This window comes from Lasioglossum baleicum, unplaced genomic scaffold, assembly GCF_051020765.1.
Source record: "Lasioglossum baleicum unplaced genomic scaffold, iyLasBale1 scaffold0031, whole genome shotgun sequence".
In the NCBI taxonomy this organism is placed as follows: Eukaryota; Metazoa; Arthropoda; class Insecta; order Hymenoptera; family Halictidae; genus Lasioglossum; species Lasioglossum baleicum.
The window spans coordinates 559,410-574,396 of NW_027469091.1; the positions used below are offsets into that span (position 1 = coordinate 559,410).

The following is a 14,987-nucleotide window of genomic DNA, read 5'->3' on the forward strand; positions in this document are numbered from 1 at the left end:
TTGCGATACGAGCCGCTGGGCCAATAGAAACTGTATTAGCCCAGTCGATAATTGATCCGACGGCGATGGCCTATAGCGCGGCGCGCTGCTAATCGATCATCGATCTTCGCGATGTCGCAAGGATCAGCCAATACGTGGGCTGCGTGGTGGATCGTGCGTCACGATCCTACGACACGCGTGGCCAATCCCAAACATTCCGCCCGTCTCGTCATTCATTGACGAAATTGTGAAGGATGAATGGGTCGGAAACGCGCGGCGTAGTAACCTGAAATAAACTACGAGTAATAGTGGCACCGAGTGAAGTGATCGTGAGATGAAGTGATGATCGGCGAGATTACAACTTAGATGGAGCAGTGATACAGAGGTGAGTGAATGACAGCTGAGATAGCTGAATTAGAAAAATAGTGGATCGTGTAGGTGATCCACCACGATGTAGATTAACCTATAATTCGCTTATAGCTACGGATCGGAAAACCGCGTGGGAGTCCAGCCTCTGGAGTTCCTCCAGTATCCCTTTCCTCGTCTTCCGGCGACAACCGAGCGATCAGGTTGGGCACCGGTCGAAGAAATGGCGACGTCAAGAGGCGCAAAGTTGCGACTAAAACCAGATGCCATAGAGATAACCTGGATACTGGCGGCTCCTCGAGGTTGGGCTCGGAAATAGCGGTGATGCGCTCTCCGATTGAGAAGTGCCCCGGCGTCAGGGCTGCAGGATCCTCAGGGTCGTCTGTCAAGGTTAGTACGAATTTTGAGAGGCGGCAAGCTTCGATACCAGTCAGGAGCGTGGTCAGCTCCTCGAAGGATCGTAGCTGCTTTCTGATTATCCTGCGTCGGTGGTGCTTAGCTGAGTTGACCGTAGCCTTCCGGATTTCTCCAAAGTGTGGAGAGGAAGGGAGATTAGATTTCCAGGAGTTGCCTTCTCTGGAGTTCCGCTGACCACGATCCTGCCTGGATCGAAGGTGCGTAGGTGCATCATAATAGCTTTCAGATCTGTAAAAGGGAACGTTGTTAGAGCTAACGGAAGAATTTTGAATTTTAGATTGAGCAGATTGCACTTTGCTGAGTAAACAAACGGTGCTACGATGGATACAAGGTGTTACCAACAGAAGACCGCTGAGGATCCAACCCTCCTGGCGTAGCGTTGCCAAGGGGGGTTGTGTTCCCCCATGAAGGCCTCGGTTGTGGGCAGCTTCGACCCACAACGTGAGCCAGAGGGGATACGTACAGTGGAGATGTTCCGCCGAGCACAGTCCGCTCGGGGAACCCAGAGTTCTGGAGAGAAGCAGCAGTAATCTGACAGAGGCCAGAGCGAGAGAGCGAGAACCAGTTGATGCCGAAAAAGCAGTGAAGGATGAGAGCTTCCCATCCACCGACTCCTTTCAGCTTTGCGGTGGAGTGACCATCCAGAATGCTCCTGGAGTTGGGTGCCCACGCGCGACGTGGAAACCCGCCCGCCATGCGGATCCAGCACTCCGATGGAAGCCAGCTGAGTCTCCAGCGATTCTGTCGTAAAGTGAAAAGAGCAGTTTGTGTCCCCCCATGCTGGCATCGTTTGTGGGCAGCTTCGACCCACAACTTAGCCTGAGGGGATACATGAAGATGATATCTTCCTCCGAGCGCAGCTAGCTCGGGGAACCCAGAAATCCCGAGGGATGAAGAAGTGGAGAATTGGCAGCAGACCGAGGTAGTGAGTCCGTTGTTGCTGAAGACGCAGTGAGTGGTAAGGTCCCATTCGCCGAATCCTTTCAGCTCGGAGGTAGAGAGATCGTCAAGGAGGCTCCTGCAGTTGAAGGTGCGATGTTGAAACCCGCCCGCCATGAGGAGCTCTCGGAGTTCCGGCGACTTAGGTCCCGCCTCAGGACGTGTGTCCACTCCTAGAAGATGGTCAGCCAAGCAGCTGACTCTTCTGATGCGAGAGTCCAGTGGGTAGAGGGGCTCCTCCACCTTAGCGAGGTGACAGCTGGGTGCGAGGTACGGTGCACAAATCAGACCGCAAGTTACGGTTCTCAGATCGCAATTGAGTAATTTTATTTCCTGTGCAGGTCTCCGTCCGATCAGCTGCCATTTTTGGTGATCAGGAGGTCCGAGTAGAGGCGGATGCATCCTGTCGGCCAGTGATTTAGATTGGGCTTGTGCCCAAAGCAGAAGATTGTGGTAGAGATGGTTTAGTTTCTCCCAAACCACGTGGAAGTCGGTTGCGTTTGTCGCAACGTTCTTGAAGACTGCGGCGGCGTCGCCTTGTAAACAATTCTTCAAATGATGCAGAAGTTCCAGTGAGGACAGAGATGGGTCGCTTGCTACAAGCGACGTAAACAAGTAGCGAAAGGCTGGCCAGTCCTTGTAGTGACCCTCGAACGTTGGCAGAGACGATGTTGTCAACGCAGCGCGTGACCTTGTAGAGCTAGTCTCGACGACCGTTGGATTTGAAATCGCCGACTTCGTAACGGTCGCAGCAGCTTTCAGTTCGGCAATCATGTCGTGCAAAGATTCGACCTGCTCGAGGTAAGTCATGCGGGACTTACCGAACTCATCATCTTTGAAATAAGAGGTCTCCGTTAATTGGGCATCTGTTTCCGAGGCGGTTCTAATATCAGAATCGCCCTCGCAGTAATCAGCCCAGTGTTGATCGAGCATGCGGCAGACAGTCTGAAGCAATTCCATGTAGATATTGGCCTTTCCTTTCTTCCTTAGATTGGCCACCACGCGAGATGTCCGTCTCGCGATGCGATGCTGGTGGTCGATAAGGTCATCCATTGTTTCAGAGCACAAGTCGAAGCACAGAACGGTCGAACAAAGTCTAGTTTGAATTTTCAGTTGCACTGCAGCACTGTATCCGGCTCGAAGGACCAAATGTTACGGATTAGGATGGATAGAACTCAGCACTGAGGTCAAACTTTAACTTTATTCACCCAAGTCGGGTACGTTCAAAATGTCCGAGAACTTGTACAAAAAACACAAGATGTAACGGGCCAAAACACAGCCCGTTTTGGCCTGAGAAGTACAATAAAGATTTCAGATGAAAACTGATGAGTTTCCCTTTGTAGTTGAATAGATAGCCAGATTCACATATAGCGCCGTGAATCCCGTAGATAGGCGAATCGAACTATGTTTACTCGCGAAAACCGGTCAAGAGACGCGCGACGTTTACCGTGAGAGAGAGCAAGAACGATTGCTTTAGATCGACCAGCAGCGAGAAGTTCTCTCTCACCGTCGGGGCGATGACTTTGCGATACGAGCCGCTGGGCCAATAGAAACTGTATTAGCCCAGTCGATAATCGATCCAACGGCGATGGCCTATAGCGCGGCGCGCTGCTAATCGATCATCGATCCTCGCGATGTCGCAAGGATCAGCCAATACGTGGGCTGCGTGGTGGATCGTGCGTCACGATCCTACGACACGCGTGGCCAATCCCAAACAAAACTATATGTGGATACAGTTGAATCACAGTCCAAGGTTGAGATTTTGGAAAAACTGGATAGAGAATTGATAGCTAATATAGAAACGCTTAAGTCTGAGGTCACGGAGAAAATGATTAGAGATATAAAAACAACAGTGACCGAAGTTAATACTGAACTAGGTAAATATGTTGATGCAATGATGGTTGACGCGAAAACTGAGATCAAGGAGAAATTAGGCAAAGACCTGGATACGGTAGTTGCCGGTATGAAGATTGAGATCGAGGAAAAATTAGGTAAAGACCTGGATACGGTAGTAGCCTATGAAAAGGATCAGATCGTGGAGAAATTGAATAGAGATCTGAAAACTGTTAAAGAGACATTAAAATCGGAGATCAGAGAAACACTCTCTGAAGAATTCAGCAAGAATATTTGAAACAATCTGTATTTATTATTACTTATTGTTATTTATTACACAATAAAATGTATATAATATATTTGTTTATAGTGTTTTTTTCATTACAATGTCAACCATTCCAAGTTCGTTGTCCTCCGATCCATAATTTTACGATAATCGTGATAATGTTGATGCATACATACATCGAGATATTTTTCACACGTAGGTATAGTTACAGTTTCATTGGATTTGATGTCATTATTTGAATCGATACTTCGTCGTCCTCTAGATGATGATGATGATGATGATGATGAGGAAGTGCGACACAATGGATTCATAATAAGAAAATATGGTCTCTCTTCTTCAGGTATATTATCCGGCATGTAGTCTAGCATCACATTGTTTAATTCCATATCTATCACGCACGATAGATTATGACGTATTTCCAACATCTTGTCGAGTATCTGAGTGTATGCTTCTTTCTTATCAAGCCATGGTAAATTCTGATTCATAAGTTTGATTGGTTCAGAATCCATCGGAATCATATATGTTGTAAGACCGATAACTACAATTACAAACTCTATTATCTGTAACAATACATTTTAATATTAATTTAATATAACTCTCATATAATAAATATTGAATGACATACCTTAATAAGCATCTTTACGATCAGTAACACTCAATATGGCATAAACGACTTCGTGATGGTGGTATAGCTAACAATGACTAGAGTGAACGACTCGATGAAGCAGTACTTATATACTAATGTGTGTGTGTTTTATGAAATCTATTTTTAGCACAGATCCCCTTACAACATATTTTACGCAACAGCATTAGTCTGTTACAACATACTATACACAATTCTATGCATTCTTCACAATCTACATCATGTCTAATTTTACAACATGATTCACCTCGGCTGTGTCATTTCTATTTTTAGAAATGATTCATATTCCCCCTGCCTACCTACCTACCTACCTACCTACCTACCAGTATTTTTAATAAAACTTGCAATACGAGCCTAATTGGAAACAATCGTAAAAATATCGTCGTGCCAGACGCATCTCATATCAACAAGAAACTAGAGGGGTGTTGTTGCTCGCTCGCTTCGCGAGCTTCGCAAGTAGGGTTGTCGTAGCTCGCTCGCTTTGCGAGCTAGCGAGAGGGTTAGTGGTACGGATGTTATTTGGTGTGTGACTCTCCAAGAGTCACACAAAGAACTTCCCGATTAGTTAGTTGTAGTATATTATTATCATTACTAAGTGTACGTTTTAAGAAGATTATACGTTTTCAGGGAAATTCAATAGTTTTCTACTTATCAAAATGTTTGCTATATGGCGTCGCATTAAACGAACATCGCAGGCTCGTTGCTCGCTTGGTTCCTTGTTATAGCATACTAATGTTGCAAAATAAATTGTCTTAATTAGTTTTTCGCAAACGATACAACTCCTCATTATCCGGGTTTGCAGTATTGATCTTGGTTTTCTTCGATACTGTTAATTTAAATTGTCCCAAACTATATAAACCGCGCTCAATTTTGAAACTCTGCTCAGTGCTACATACAACATTTGTAAAGTTCGCCTTTCTGATTTTTTAAAATCCAAACATACTTTCTCGTATGTTTGTCCCTGACTTTTATGAATCGTAATCGCTTCAGCAGGAACCACTAGAAATTGACTACGTGTGATTTGACATTTTACCTCACTCGACATATTTACTTGATTCGATATTTTTATTATTGGTGTTAAATTTTGATGAATATTTGCATTTTTCATATAATCACGATAACGAGTTCTTACTTTCACTCCTACTCTGGCCAATTGAAAATCTAACCACAATATAGACGGAATTTTAGTATTTTCTTGAAAAGTAATAAATTTTAATATTCCGCATGTGTGTGTGCTCCATTAACCAATCCGTTTTCAACATCAATGTTATTAATAATTATCATATAGTTTATATTAATTTTCAATTTAATCTCACAAGGGAACATATTCAGATGCGAAATTCGGATTTTGATAAAACTTTGGGAGTTTATAGTTCTTTGAAAAATATTTGACACGTATTTTTTTTTATCGGCAACCATCCACTTTGAAGGGGTGAAAACAGCCCTCAAAGTTGGGGGTCAAAACCATATTTTTTGAGATATCTCGGAAACCAGAGGTCGAAAAAATTTGAATTTTTTTTTAAATTGTGTGTTTTTCAATGGGCAATGTAGTCGCGCAAGAAAATATGAACAAAAGTTGTTTGTTTAAACAATATATTAAAAATTTGATTTCTTTTTGTAGTTCCTCTTATTTATTGTTAGTTAATTTTAAAGTAAACTTGGGTGCGTGATCTTTGATCCAAAATAGGGGATACATGTTTCAGGATTTTCTTTTTTTTGCCATTTAACAATAATTATGCATAATGGAATATAGTCTTGCACCTGGCGTGTGGGGGAATTCTGGCTTGTTTTATCGAAATATAAGCATTTAGTATAAACGTATATAGTATTTGAAACAATACCACTGGATTACATGTCGTTTATTGTTTTATCAGCAGCTAAAGAAGGTGGCGTAGGTACCAGCGTGACGCGGTGCTAATTACCGCGGCGGAGTAAGGGTACCAACTGGTATGTATAGCCAATTCGTCTGCGAATTTCTGCGGTCGTTGGGCTTTCGGTCAAAATATACCTGGAGCCTTTTCAAATACACTGTGGTTCCTTCAAATAATTTCCTTTTACTGATTGTTTATTTTTAGATTCGTTTTTACAAACATGAAGGTCAATCTGATGAACATTATAAACATTTTGATGGAAACATATCACAGCAATCATAACAAGGAAACACCCAACAACCGGAGAAATTTGCAGGAGAATTGGCTATACATACCAGTCGATACCCTTACTCCGCCGCGATAATTAGCATCGCGTCACGCTGGTACCTATGCCACCTTCTTTAGCTGCTGATAAAACAATAAACGACATGTAATCCAGTGGTATTGTTTAGAATACTATATACGTTTATACTAAATGCTTATATTTCGATAAAACAAGCCAGAATTCCCCCACACGCCAGGTGCAAGACTATATTCCATTATGCATAATTATTGTTAAATGGCAAAAAAAAGAAAATCCTGAAACATGTATCCCCTATTTTGGATCAAAGATCACGCACCCAAGTTTACTTTAAAATTAACTAACAATAAATAAGAGGAACTACAAAAAGAAATCAAATTTTTAATATATTGTTTAAACAAAAAACTTTTGTTAATATTTTCTTGCGCGACTACATTGCCCATTGACAAACACACAATTTTAAAAAAAATTTAAATTTTTTCGACCTCTGGTTTCCGAGATATCTCAAAAAATATGGTTTTGACCCCCAACTTTGAGGGCTGTTTTCACCCCTTCAAAGTGGATGGTTGCCGATAAAAAAAAAATACGTGTCAAATATTTTTCAAAGAACTGTAAACTCCCAAAGTTTTATCAAAATCCGAATTTCGCATCTGAATATGTTCCCTTGTCAGTTAATAATTCGTTCTGAACTGATTGGTTTTTTAAAGATTGTAATATAAATTTTTTTTGTACTTTCATCGATATTCTTTGAAAATGTATTCTCGGGAGTAGAGATGATTAACTCACTCTTGCATTGGGATAATTTTCGATTATTGTAAGCAGAAACATCATCGTAAGGTACAAAAAAAATTTTTTTTAATTTTCTTTTTATTTTAAAAAAATCGAAAAAAAAATTTTTTGTGTAATTACGTTTGTTTCGTCGGTGGAAACTTTCTGTTCTCTCGTATAAATTGCATTGTTGAATGAACTTCTTTAAAAAAAAACTAAAAAACTACTTGACCAAAATGGACCAAAGTCTAATCAGCTCTAAGTTACAGCGGGGCACATCGATTGCATCATTCATCATCCTGATCGCGTTGTTACTTTTTCTGAAAACGTTAACGAAAAATTTGATAACATACAAACGGACATACGCACACACACACACACACACATACACACATACGAACATTTTGCTGAAAATAGTCTAAAATGACTGCAATGACCATGAAACATGAAGATCTGCTAAAAAATCGATTTTCGATTTTCGGGGTCATTACAATAACTTCCCTATAAAATCGGGAAGTTAAAAAAAAAACGATGATGAAGAACTCCGATGAACAATTATCCGCCGAACTTATTCGAGACATTATGGCCAACCGTCGAGCGACACTTGCTCTGGCCTTTTTTCATAATGTTTAGAGTCGCGTAGCGATCGCTCGTTACCGTTGCGTACGGCCGCGAAGTGTTTGTAAGCGCCCATCACCGGTAAATCCCATGGTTTGAATCTCGAACGTTGCGTCTTCCCGGATCATGCGATCGATCCGGCACCAATCGCGTGCGACCCCGCCTGCCGTTTCGAAGAATATTTAAAGGCCCTCCCTTGGCGGAGCGGTCTCTTTTTCGCTGTACAGTTCTTCAACCACGGTCGTTACTAGCTTCACGTATTTAATCAATTGCGCTTTATATTCTTATTCGAAAAGTCGGTTCAATCTACTAGGATCAATTTCCTTTTTCATCGCGATTTCGTGCATCTGCCCCGCGACAAGATTTCCTACGTACGCGCAGAAGATTATCTGTCCGCGGCGACCCTCACTAAGGGGCGTTCAAGATTTCCGTCTCGCGACTACAGGGCAGAAGCTAGCACGCTCAAGATTTCCGCTGACCGATCCGCCGGCGATTGTGCCACCGGTCAATTTTCGACATCAATAAAGTGCAATTGTGAATTTCACACGGAGCATCTACATCTCCCTCATTCACACCACCTCATCCTCGCCGTTCCTCGCGCGCTCATTGCTGAGCGGTCCCGGCCTCAGGCGCCTCTGACCTTCGGTCGACGCCGAACACTTAACGCGGCTACTATGAAGGAGGATCATAAGAAAGATGCAACAGGATTGGCTGATGTTAGCAGCAGTGGCAACAACAACAGCAACAGCAACAGCAACAACAACAACAAAGCAATTGCTTTCAATAAAATGTTATTAGAATTTATTATAAGTTCGTTAGACAAAACAGATGTAGAGTCTCGAACTATAGAAAATGTGAAAGCTCCTGTTGCATCGAAAGGTTACGTAAATGATCATCTTGGTAAGAAAGCAATAACTATCGATGGTGTGAAATACATACGTATGGAAAATATTGGAATAGATAATGATAATTCAACAATAAACAGTATGTAGATTCATGCATCGATATTATAAAAACCACGCTCACTGATGAACTCCGTAAGAACGTTGATGACAAGATTGAGAATCTACGTAGAAATGTGACTAACAATGAGTTATTGTGTGAAGCTAAGCTGAATGATATTGATAAACATGTGAAACAACATCAAGAAAAGTTGAATGAGTTTGAGAAAACGGAAATACCTGTCGATTATAGGGAATTTTTTCGTGATAAATTTTTCAAGCTAGAAGATGACTTGATGGAAGTAATGAAGCGTGAACGGAAAACAGATCGTGAAAAATTAAACGCTTTTGCTAAAAATATTGATAAATTTAACGATAGACTTTTAACCGTTGAATTTGAAATCAATAAAACTGGTACAGACCTGCACCGGGCAGGCCTGTTACTAGCAGAACCGACTATCAAGGCGCGCCGAATCAAACCGAACCGAGCCGAACTAGACCGAACCGAACCATCGCGCACCACCGACACGCGCCACGCGCCACGAAGCGAATACCGATGGGAACGAGTCGACAGTTTTTCCTACGCGCGTGAGAACGATCGAGAGAACATTCGCGAAGTTCAGCACCGCACCGTCGCCCGAACCACCAAACGAACAGCTATAAAAGCTGCTACGCAACCGCGGGAGCGCCTTCTTAACTGAGACACGACTCAGATCGGATCGTTCCTGTTAATATCCTCTGTAAGTACCCGTTCCGGTGACGAACTACGTTCCACCAAACGAAATACGGCGCACCGCCATTTTGTTAACCTGTATTCCTGTTCCATGGGAGCATTCCACCGGTGACGAACTACGTTCCACCGAAGTAGAGTAAGGCGTACCGCCACTCTGAAAGGCCAAGGTGTACCACTAGCCTCCTCGTCAAGGCGTACCGTCCACGAGAACGAACGACGAGCACGATGAACCATCACTCGTCGCCGTAGAACCGCCTGAGAGGACCTAGACGCACGGTGAACCACCACGTTGAAATCCGACCGACACGAGTCAGGCAGGGAACCCTCCTTCCTTCCCGAAAACGTCCCGTTCCTGTATCACACCCAGAGCACGACGTACCGTCACTCTCTTTTCGCCAAGGTGTACCACCAGCGATCTTGCTAAGGCGTACCGTCGACAAGAACGAACGACGAGCACGATGAACCATCACTCGTCGCCGTAGAACCGCCCGAGAGGATTATGGCGTATGGCGAACCGTCACGTCAAATATTCGACCGACCTGACTCGGGCAGGGATTTCCCTACCGTCCTGATTACCCGTTTACCTGTCTCGGTTACGCGTCCCGTACTTGAAAACCGCGATCTGCGCGTCCGAGAAAGTTACGCGCATTCGTACCTGAAAGTCGCGATCACCGAGTGAACATTCGCGAAGACCGAAACCCGGAAACCGCGCTCGCGAACTCGCCGGCAGCGAGCATGTCAGTGAAACCGCCTGTGTCGTTATTTCGAACCCGCGTACCACGTCCAGTTCCCCATCGACATTTTTCCTCTCGTTGAACATCGAACTCTGGATCGGCGAGCTATAAGGACGAAGAGGAAGTCTCCGACGTGACGACGAAACCAGGTTGTTACAAAACCATGGATAGAAAATTGGTGAACTTGAAGAATATGTTGATTGATAAAATCAATGATGCAAAGGAAACAGCGAATGCAAACAAATTGAATCAAGGAAAGTTGTTGCTTCTGGAACAAGCTGTGCAGGATATGCGTCAAAAATTTGAAACTGGTGGGTATGAAACTGATGAGGAATTAAATGAACGATTCATCGCGTACAATGATAGCTTGCACAAAAAAATGATTGCATCGATTGAAGAACGGAATAAAGCTCATGAAGATTTTACGAAAACTTTGAATGAGAAATTTGATGAGATTTATACGCAAATACGGCATAACAAGGAAGAGAAATTTGTGGACAAGAAATAAAAAAAAACAAAAAAAACATGAATGGAAGAGGATGGTACAACGCTACATAACAAGGAAGAGGAATTCTTTTTTTTAGACAAAAAATAAACGTGAAATAAAGAGGATGTCAAACATGAGTAAAGAAAAGGTGCAATTAGTTGATGAACTGCATGCTCCAGCAAGACGTTATTTCCCACGTAGACGAGTGATAGTGCGAGGATTCGATGATCTCTGGCAAGTTGATATCGTAGAAGTTCAACCATATGCTCGAGATAATCGAGGTCATCGATATATTTTTACGATAATTGATGTGTTCAGTAAATATGCATGGGCGGTTCTGTTGAAGAGTAAAAATGCTAACGATGTGTGTAAAGCTTTCGCTTTCGTGTTGAAGAAGGATGGTAGATCACCTAACAACTTGCACACTGATATGGGTAAAGAATTATACAATGCGATGTTTCAAGAATATCTTAGAAAACACAACATTCATCATTATTCGACGTTTAGCACAATGAAGGCTTCAGTAGTTGAACGATTCAATCGTACACTGAAGAACAGCATGTGGAAATTTTTCTCATTGAGTGGAAAATATCGTTGGATCGATGCGCTTCCATCGCTGATTGAAAACTATAATAATCAAAAATAACGCAAAAATAATATATGGATCTTGATGTTGATCCAAAGTAATACTAGTGCTTAAAAATGAGTACCATAGCTATTAAAATACGAAGAGTAATAAGTACTATAAACTGTGACGTTGCAAGCGTGCGACGTCACTTCGCCGTTTGAACTCGGTCAAACAGCCGAATTACGTGTGGACTGGACCGACCTTTTTCGGTTACGTAAGCCACCCGCAGGCCATAAGAGCACTCCGAGAGGAAAATCTTCCGATTTCGTGCACCGTACTAATGCCATCTGTTGTGCGTACGGAGTACGACGTTTCAGGCAATTATCGATCATAAAGAAAGCGTACGAGTCCGAAAAGGTGCCGAAGGATCAAAGACCGAATAAAAGGATGGCCAACGAACAAATCCGGCGCCGGAAGCAGCAAAATAAGTCATCACACACGGGCGAACAAACCCGGAGGCGCCGTCGTGGGACGAAGAGATCCTATAGCGAACAACAGCATGCCCGAGTCCCGCCGCCGTCTCATCCCGCTCAACTAGGATCTCAGCGTGGGTGGTGTGTCGAATTGGCTGCCGAGGATTATGCGAACCGCTCGCCGAGGGCGAGCGGGAATTCAAAGGTCGCGGTAAATTAAGGGGTCGCGTAAAGTCTGGGGCCCTAGGACTTTTTCGTAGTTGCGATCCTGCGACAACCTAGTTGCGTTGCGTACGGCACCTATCGGAAAATTCGGCAATACGCTCGGAGTGGGGGGAACCAGGATCGATGCGTTCCGTCGATGCGGATCGAGGAACCACTGTCGCACAGAGGCTCATCGAGTATAGTCGCGTTTCGCTTCAAATAATCTCGTCCTTGCAACTACCGAATACCGCTTAGTTTCGCGTCGCGGGTGGCTTTTCCGGATCCAGCTCGGAATTTCGGTCGAGGGGCAACCTTCAGCGAGGCCTACGACGTCCATCGGTAGCGGCTAGCGTAAATATCGTCAACGGTAAGCCGATTCTGTGATTCCTCGATTCGTTAATCGTGGTGGCTCGTGTTATTCGCGCGAGGACGACACGTGTTCGTCTCGTCCTCGGAGATTTCGTAAGAGCCGAGGCGCAGGGCGCCTCGAGCCTTCGCTCGCGTCCTCCTCAAGGACGCTGTGAGCCTTCGCGACAAGAATTCCCCTTAATTTCGTAAATCGGAAGTCTTCCTCGGGAGTTGTGTCGGTATCGAATAAGTTTCGAATAGTATTCGGTTCGGATAGTCGGCGACGGTAGAAGCGTAGGCGGAATTACGCGTGAACCGCGGCGGTCTACGCGCCTCGAATCCCGCGTACGGCCGTGGATTATCCATCGCACGTCGGCAATTTCGCTTCGCCTCGGACTCTCGCGACAGTCGTAGGAATTGCGCCGTTCATCCGCGCCTCGCGGAATCTTGTATCGACGAACAAATCGAATATTGTACCGTAGCATCGTACGTCCGCGATAGAATCACGATAGACTAACGCGCTCAGCGAACGATCATCTTCCGCTAAAGTGTACAAGGAGCGCGGGCTCCCGGTTCGCGGCCTCGTGGCCGCTCGCCTGTATCTTTTACTTTCGTGACCATTAAAGATTAAGAGCCAATTCCGTTTGTTGATTCTTCACCTGCGAGATCCGTCCTGCCGTGAGGGCTGTCCCCGTTATCTCCTGCGCTCGAATCATCTGGCCGTTCGCGTCATTATGTCAGACCGCGTTTCGAGGGGGGCTTGACTCTCGGACTCGGCTTCCCCGAGTTCGAGGTCACCATCGTGTTTCGCGTGGTATTTTCTAAATACCTGGCGCCCGAACTATCGTCGCGTTGTTCGTTCAAGCCTCCACCGAGTTCCGCCTTTGCACCGAGAGGACCGTGTCCGCACGGCCGCGCACGGCCCGGTCTCAGAGCCTATAAAATCTCGGGGTTGACCGTTTTTCGTCGGCCATAAAACCGTTCGAAAAAGGGACAACGTCGCAAAACACAAACGGAAATAATATGATTAAGAGTCCATAAAGAGTGGGCATACTCGTTTAACACTACGTTTGTATGTTCCGTTCGTAGTTTTTACGGTCAAAACTCTTGTGACTTTATCAGCGCCGGGATGGAGCTCGATAATACGTCCCAAATGCCATTGCATTGGCGGAATGTTGTCTTCCTTCAGGATTACAAGATCCCCAATCCTTGGTTGCTGCGATGATGAAGCTCGCCATTTGCTACGTATATTTAGTTGGTTTACATACTCCTTATGCCATCTCGTTCAAAAATGCTGTTTCACCCTTTTGGATGTGTTGCCATATTGACAACCTATTTGAGGGTATATGCTGTAAATCATGCTCAGGTATGCTCTTTAGCGAATCACCTATTAGGAAGTGTGCAGGGGTGAGGGCAGATGTGTCATTTGGATCAGAAGACATAGGAGTTAACGGTCGGGAGTTTAATATCGCCTCAATTTCAATTATATACGTATTTAATTTCTCGTATGTGAATAATTGATCACCAACAGTGCGAATTAAATGGTGTTTAAAGGATTTAACTAACGCTTCCCACAGACCACCAAAATGAGGTGATCGCGGGGGAGAAAAATGTCACGTGACACCTTCGTTTGTCAAATATTGTGTTACCCCACTAGCAAGAGTCTCATTTTTTAAGTAATCAAGAATATTTTTTAACTCGTTGTTTGCACCCACAAAATTGGTAGCATTATCAGAATATATATGACGTGATTTACCACGTCGAGAGAAAAAGCGTTTTAGGCAGGCTATAAACGATTCCGTGGTCAAATCACTGACCAATTCCATGTGCGCTGCCTTTGTTGCAAAGCATACAAATACGCAAACATACACTTTTACCTTTCCGCGATTTCGAAATTTCTTTTCCTTTGTAACAGACCTGTACGGTGCAGGCCTGTTACTATTAGACACGCGCCGAACACAACCGAGCGACGCCGAGGATTACCGAACGCGTCGTCCGCGTACGATGCACGATCCCCGCGCTCCAGGCCATATTCGGCGGGAAACGGACGTCGAGGTTCCGCCATCTTAACGGATACGGAAACTCGACGTCACACATCCGTTCTCCCCGCACCATTCCCCTCACCACCAACCGCCGCCTATAAAAGGCGATGTAAACGAGGCACGCCCCGCTTTTTCCAGCCTGGGCAGTATCCCAGGAACACCTTCCTACCTAACCTAGTTCCCACCGGCGTGACAGCATACACGCCAAACAGAGAGGGCAGCATCCCTCTCTGCCGCTCAGGCAGCATCCTGAGCAAACCTCTCGGGCAGCATCCCGAGAACTCCGACAGCTACCGGAGACGTCTAAATGAAGGGGCAGCTTTCTCTTCATTTACCGTAGAACCGCCACGGGATTTTCCAGACTCGTGGCAGGGTTTCCCGACCACTCCTGTCTGAACCCAGTCGCCGGCACAAGCACCAGGTCCACGAATACGCG

The 14,987-nt window shown here is 44.6% G+C and overlaps 1 long non-coding RNA gene across 1 annotated transcript; it reads left to right on the plus strand.

Annotated features, from left to right (window-relative positions):
* The first annotated feature begins 279 nt into the window (after nucleotides 1-279).
* On the plus strand, nucleotides 280-1,146 carry LOC143219500 (uncharacterized). Its single transcript, XR_013011361.1, has 3 exons — nucleotides 280-364; nucleotides 460-735; nucleotides 1,040-1,146. It is a non-coding gene; the product is annotated as an uncharacterized LOC143219500 (long non-coding RNA).
* Nucleotides 1,147-14,987: the final 13,841 nt, after the last annotated feature.